We start from the raw sequence: 7,534 nt of genomic DNA, 5'->3' as shown, positions 1-7,534 counted from the left end.
AGAGGAGAAATGGAGAATACATTTTTAGACAACCTATACCTCCTTATATGACCTCAAATATTAAAATAATTTAAAATATTAAATTATTTATTTTAAAAAAATAATATAAATATTTTAAATTTAATTCTCAGGCTTGAGAAAAAGTGACCATATCTTCCAAATGGTAGAGAGTTAGGTTATAAAATTTGAAACACATGTTGATGGTAGGGAAACGAGCCAAAAAAATTATTTACTCCTCATGAAGAATCCTAAAATGAGAGATTTTAATCAGTTTTGGGCAATGGACACCAAAATTTGAAGGTTTATTATATAGTAAAATATGAACTGGGTTCAGGCGAAAATTGGCCACATGACACAAAATGATGCTAAGGATATGTCTATCAAATTATTTCCCTCAATTATTGGTAATTTTCAAAATTCATCCATTTCTCATATTTTGATTGGCAATGATCTTGGATCATGTGCTCACTTATTACACATAGACACATATTTGGGCCTTCATTCAAAATTGGGACCAATTTGAAGTTCAAATTTTAGGTATACCAATATGGGGGCAACAATGCCATAACCAAATTTCATCAATTTGTGTAATCAAACATGTCTTCTCACTAGAATTCAAATGAAATATATTACCTTTTGTCTGAGTACTAGTTGCAATCTTCAATCCAGATCTGTTAATGATTTTGCATTTTCCATCCTTGAATTGTAACTGAAATCCCTTTCCACCAATTGTCCTACACTCAAAAGATTATGCCTTAAACCTTCAACATAATAAAAATTATTAGTATTGTGCTTACCATCCAAAGATATATTTCCTTTTCCTTTGATCATACATGCCTTGTCATCTCCAAATCTAACTAGACCGCCATTCTTGCAAAGATAAAAACTTATTTTTATCTCCAGTCATATGGTGTGAACATCCAGTGTCAATTACCCATTCATCCTTATCTTCAATTTTAGCAGCAAGTGCCTTCTCTTCCGATACACTCTCATCTAGTGCTGAAACATCTTCCTTGATAGCCAAGAACACCCATTCCTTTCCATTGTCAGAACCACTAGCAGAGTCAGGCATTGGTTCATTATCAGAATCAGTCACACCTTCCTTATCTGCTATGTAGCATGATTTGTCTCTATTTTTCCTATACTTATGCATGTTCTGATATTTAGGGTTAGGATTAAAAGATCTTCTAGCTCTCTTTTCAAATCTTGAATTCCTTTCAGGACATCTAGATGCAAAATGACCTATCTTATTACATGCAAAACATTTAAAAGGTGCTTTTCCTTCATACTTACTTCCTACCAGTCCTTTAGGCACTCTTCTAGCAAATAGGACTTCAAGTTACTCAAATTATTCATCTTCTCTCTTCATATCATCCAATTCCTTTGCATATAAAGCTTTCTAATCTTGCTTGCCAGTTGATGATGCATGAAAAGAAGGTTCTAACTTCACCACTCCAGAAGGTCCAAATTATTCAAGCTCAAAAGAAGATAATTTCCCAACCAAGGTATCTCTATTGATATAAGTATTAGCCATTGTTCTCAACTCATTAATTGTAGTAGCCTTCATCTTGTAAGCCGGTGGAAAAGCTCTTAGAACTATAGAAACAATTTCATCTTCACTCAGAGTTCCACCACAACATTGAATTCCCATAACAATCTCATTTACCCTTTCCATGAATGTAGTAATCCTTTCATCTTCTTCCATCTTCAGGTTCTCATATCTCACCTAGTAACCATCAAGTTTAGAAATCTTAAAAGTAGGGTCACCTTCATTAAGAGTCTCCAACTTGTCCCATATAGCCTTTGCAGTTGATTTCTTAGTTAATCCCATTATTTGTTGATCAGAAAGTGCACACAAGAGGGCTTCTCTTGCTCTACAGTCATTATCAAGCTCCTTATCTAGGTTTGCTAGAGGAGGATTGCCAGGTGCTAGATTATAAGGTGTAACACTTTTCAGTGTGATCTCCCAAATTTCCTTGATGAGACATCTTAGATGAGTCTCCATCTGAATCTCCCATACTCTATAATTTGCTCCATCAAGACTAGGAATTTCTCTCTGAAAGATAGCAGCAGATGAACCAGATGAACTTGAACTGTTAGTTGCCATAGGATCTCCCTCAAGTGGTTAATCTTCTACAGAGAGGACTAGAGATCTGGTACCAATTGTTAGATAATTCAAATAATTGAAAGACAACTAAGAGGGGGGGGGGGATGAATCAGTTGTCTCAGATTATCGGAATATTTAGCAATTTAAAAATTCAATACTAGAACCCAAATGATCAATACTAGAATGCATCCAAATATCTAAATAGCAGATAAACCAATTAAGCATAAACAACAATCAGAGAGTAAATACCATCCAAATGACACAAAGATTTGTACATGGAAAACCCAGTAAAGGGAAAAACCATGGTGGGAAGCTTACCCATAGTTAGATAATACTTTTGTAGTAAGTATGTGAATTACAATTGAGGGGCCTACACTTGCAGAAATGCCAACAACCTAGAGCGCACTGGTCATCATAAAAGGAGTCTCACTAACTACATAGAAATCCAGACTACAATTCAAAAGAAAGAATGAACTACAAAGATAGCATCTCCTATGCCCGAGTATAGTTCTGGTTAAGCTCAATACTAGAGGACTAAATCCTCTTAGATAAACCCAACTCGATCACCAATGATCGATCAAATCCTCTGCCTGAATGATTATTACATTATTCACCCATAGACATTCTCACACATCTCTCCCATATGATCTACAATGAGATCTTACATCATATATATACAAACCCTCGACCACAAACAATAAGGTCAGCCACTAAACAATAAAACAATTACATAATTACAAAAAATGTCAGCCTGAGACCAAACAAATAATATCCAACTCATAATACATCCCAGAAACACATCGAGAAGTCCAATCCACAAGTTATATAATTCTGGTCCATAACCTAGATAAACTGGGACCCAAATTAGGTCCATACATGCTTAGGAAGTGATCCCAATCAACCAAATCTCAAAAAATGATCATCATCAGTATCCCAAATCCATACCAGAAGCCACATCAACACCACTTATGTAATTCATCAGGGATCTTCATCAAAGCTCTGCAGGTGAAACCCTCGCCAAAACCACAAACCAAGCTTTCTAGCAAACAGGATAGTATCTAGTCACCAGAACAAGACCAACTAATTGAACTTGAATCTCAATAGCATGAATAAGCCAATTCCATAACCCAAACATACCAGAGCATACTGGATCATACCGGATCTAATCCAACCAGAAACCAAACAACCTACCGGGACCACAAGGGTACTAGTAAAGAAAACAAAATAGCTGGTGTTGTCATCAATGACAAAACATAATCAATTCGTCCAAATGGCCAATATTTTGGTCTACAAAAAATTACTTACCGTTAATGAAACAGGAAATTGGGAATTAGGACCTTAACTAGTAAACAAGGAAATGTTTTGATTGGATTTGGTGATTGGTGATGATTAAAGTATTGTAGTTTGGAATGTAAGTTTGTATCCTTGTAACATGTATCTGACTAGAACTACATCATGTTTTGACAACCAAAAGTCATGTTTATGATTTCTATTGAGTTTTTGCTAGGGTTTAAGGACTGATAAAGAATTCTCTTAACCGGTAATGATTTTTGGTTTGGTAGTGATATATATCACATTCAAATGTTGGACGTGATGTGGCACAACTCGTGTGGAAATTTGAATTTCTTTTTTGACATGTTTGATGATGGAATTTCTTGGGAAATAGCGAAGCACTGAGAAGAGTGTTCTAAGGGTTTGACTTTGTATTAGATCGAGTTGTTGTGATGAGTTATTTTCACTCAATGGTTGATATTGTCTTGTAAAAGGTTGTAATGATTTGTATGATGATGTAATAAGATCTTTGATGCTCTATATTGTAAAATCTTAATGTATCTAGGGTTTAGTTGTTGACCTAGTTGTAAAAGTTATTTATGTTAGTATAGTTGATGTTTGTTGTGTTGGTAGTTTTTTAGAAGAGTGTAAAGCCGAACTAGAGTGTGTGAGATCTGCCAAAGAGTGTTGCAGATTTGGAGTATAATTGGATCTCATCAAGCAAGTAGTTTAGTACAAAATCTAGATCATTCACTATTTTTCCCTAACAATTGTAGTAGATAAAATCCCTTAACCGGGTAGGTCCTAATAGGGTGACTCAATATCTGAGTTCTAAATCCTCTTGCGAGGTTGATCCTAATAGGTCAAATCTCCTAATAGGGCTGAGGTAAATCCCTTAACTGGGTGACTCCTAACAAGGTCTACTCCTAACAAGGCATCTTTGTAAGCTCCTAACCGGGCTACGCTCCTAATAGGGGGCATTCCAAAAGAGTGAAAAATTCTTGTGGGTACCAATTCCCACCGTGTTTTTTCCCTATTTGGGTTTCCATGTGAAAAATAAGGTGTTCATATGGTGAATGTTTTTGATGTGTTGATTTAATTTACTTTCAGTTTATGCATGGTTAATGAACACTTAATGAGTAGCATTGTTAAATCAGTTTAACAAATGTTTATTAGTAGATACTGGTACTGGTAAATGATCTTATTGTTGATTTTTGTTTGATTTGGTGAAATTTTTATAAGGTTGAATTTAAGATTTGAATTTGTTGTTAATACTGATTCACCCCCCCCTCCCAGTATTAACCGGATCCTCTAAGATTAACAATTGGTATCAGAGCTTTGGTCCTCTGTGTGTAGAAAGCCTAACAACTTGAGGGAAAGATCCTGAAGAAAGATGATGAAGAAGGAGGGTCCCAAGTTTACCAAGGACAACTACTAGATATGGAGTGATCAGATGAAGATCTACATTAAAGGAATGGGTGCACAGTATTAGAATCATGTAGTAACCAAGTATGTTGCTCCTACTACCAGCCTGTTGACACCAGATGAACTTAAAGAACAACAAGAAAATATCCAAGAATTTGAAGCAATTGCAAGTACTTTGTCTGACTCAGAATATATTGATGTTCATGGATTAGAGACTGCAAATGAAGTATGGGAGAAATTTAAATTAATTTATGGAGGAGATGTACATGTACAAAGGGAAAAGGAAGAAATTCTAAGAGGTAAATTTGATAACATGATGATGGTTGATGGTGAGAACATAGCACAATATGGACAAAGGATTAAGTAAGTTGTAGGTGGTATTAAGAGTGTTGGAGGTAAAATGGATGAAGATACTATTGTTAGTAAGATGCTCAGAACTCTCTTACCACAATATTCTATCAGAGTTTCTACAATTCAAGAATTGAGATCTATTTCTAAAGATAATATCACTATTGATTCTCTTATTGGAAATTTGATTGCATTTGAATTAAATAGATTTGATAATAGTGTTTCTAAGTCATATGAATCTTCTTTTAAGGCTTCTATAACTGGTATATCTATAAGAAAAGGAAAGGATATTTGTCACAATCATGACTATAGGTCTAGTCATGGTGGTAGCAGAGGAGATGGTGATGATGAAGATCATCTGATGAAACTTGAGGCATTATTGGCTAAAATATTGCCTAGAGGAATCAGTAAGTATAAAGGTAAGTTACCTTTGAAGTGTTTCTCTTGTAATAAAATTGGTCACATTGTTGCTAATTGCCCTAATACAGATAAGAAAGAGAAATTTAAGAAATTCAAAAGAAAAGGCAAAAAGAAATGTTATGTTGCAGTTGATGAAGGGGTAAATGATGAAGAATCAAAAGAATATGACAATGAGGAGATAGTGTTTGTTTCTATGAAGGAAGATCTGACTGATGAAAAGGCATTAGTGTTTCACTTGGATAGTAGTGAGGAATAGATAATATATAGTGGTTTCTCACACCACATGACCGGTGAAAAAAGTAAGTTCATATCCCTTGAAGAATTTGATGGAGGTGTTGTAAGGTTTGGTAATAACTCTCCCTGCATGGTTGAAGGTAAAGGATCTATTTCATTAAATGGAAAGAGTAATGCAAATGATGTATTTTGGGTTAATGGACTAAAACATAAACTTTTGAGTTTGGATAGCTTAATGATAAGGGATATCTACTTGAATTCAAAAGTGGAGTGTGAAAGATTCTTGGAAACAAAGGAGAATTGATTGCTACTGGAAAGTAGACAAGAGGTAATCTTTTTCATCTAAATACTAATGTGAATAATTATTTGGTGGCAAAGATTGAAGATAGCTAGTTGTGGCAGAAGATATATTGTCATGTGAATTTTGACAATTTGATAAAGGTTAGTAAATCAAGTATTGTAAGAGATTTTCCCCAGCTTGTGAAACTAGACAATGTGTTATGCAAGGATTGTCAGATGGGTCAGATGAATTCTATATCTTTTAAGAGTAAATATTTCTCTTTAGAGAATATCCTAGATTTGGTTCACACTGATCTTTGTGGTCCTATGAGAACTAAGAGCTATTTTGGTGATAGATATTTCATGATTTTCACTGATAATTTTTCCAAGATGATGTGGGTAACTTTTCTAAGAGAAAAGTCTGAGGCTTTTATTAAATTCAAAGCATTTAAAGATTTAGTTGAGAAAGAAACCAGGAAGAATTTGAAATGTTTGAGATCTGACTGGGGAGGAGAATTTACTTTTGATGAATTTGTGAAGTTCTATGATGAACAGGGAATCAAGCGGCATATGTCAACCCCTAGAACTCCACAATAGAATGGGTTAGTAGAGAGAATGAATAGAACAATTGTTGAAGCCATTAGAACCGTATTGATTCAAGGTGAAGTACCAAAAATGTTTTGGAGAGAAGTAGTTAGTATTGTTGTTTATACTTTGAACCGGGCACTTGTCAAGAAAGGTAACAACAAAACACACTATGAATTATGGCATGGAAAGACTCCTAATGTAAGTTATTTCAAAAAAATTGGGAGTAAATATTTCATTAAGAGAGATGATTACACTGAAAAGTTTGATGCTAAGTGTGATGAAGGTATTTTTCTTGTCTATCCTACAAAGAGTAAGGCTCTCAAATGTTATAACAAGAGAAATAAGAAGATCATTGAGAGTGCAAATGTGAAGGTGGATGAACTCTTTGAGAATCTGATGAGACTAGCAAATTTGAGCCTAAGAAAGATGAAGAAAGACTTGTGTTTATTGAATCAGAAATGCAAAAGAATGTTGAGCAGGTAAATATTGAAATAGGTGCTCAATCAGTAAATGAAGAAGGGGATGAACAAGATGAAGAACATGAAGCAGAAGGCACAACACCAAAACTAGTTATTCCAAGGTATGTCAGACTGAATCATTTAGTAGACCAAATAATTGGAGATAAAAATGCTAGTGTACAAACAAGGAGGAAAATTAGAGGAAACTCCTATCTGATTTCAACTATTGAGCCTAAAACAATGAGAGAGGCATTAAAGGATGATGATTGGATTAATACTATGAATGAGGAATTGGATCAGATAGAGAAAAACAAAACATGGACACTTGTTCTTAGATTGGAAGACAAGAATGTGATTGGCACTAAATGGGTCTTTAGAAACAAGTTAAATGAAGAAGGAAAGG

This window comes from Cryptomeria japonica, chromosome 9 (assembly GCF_030272615.1).
Source record: "Cryptomeria japonica chromosome 9, Sugi_1.0, whole genome shotgun sequence".
NCBI lineage: Eukaryota > Viridiplantae > Streptophyta > Pinopsida > Cupressales > Cupressaceae > Cryptomeria > Cryptomeria japonica.
This window is presented reverse-complemented; position numbering follows the sequence as displayed.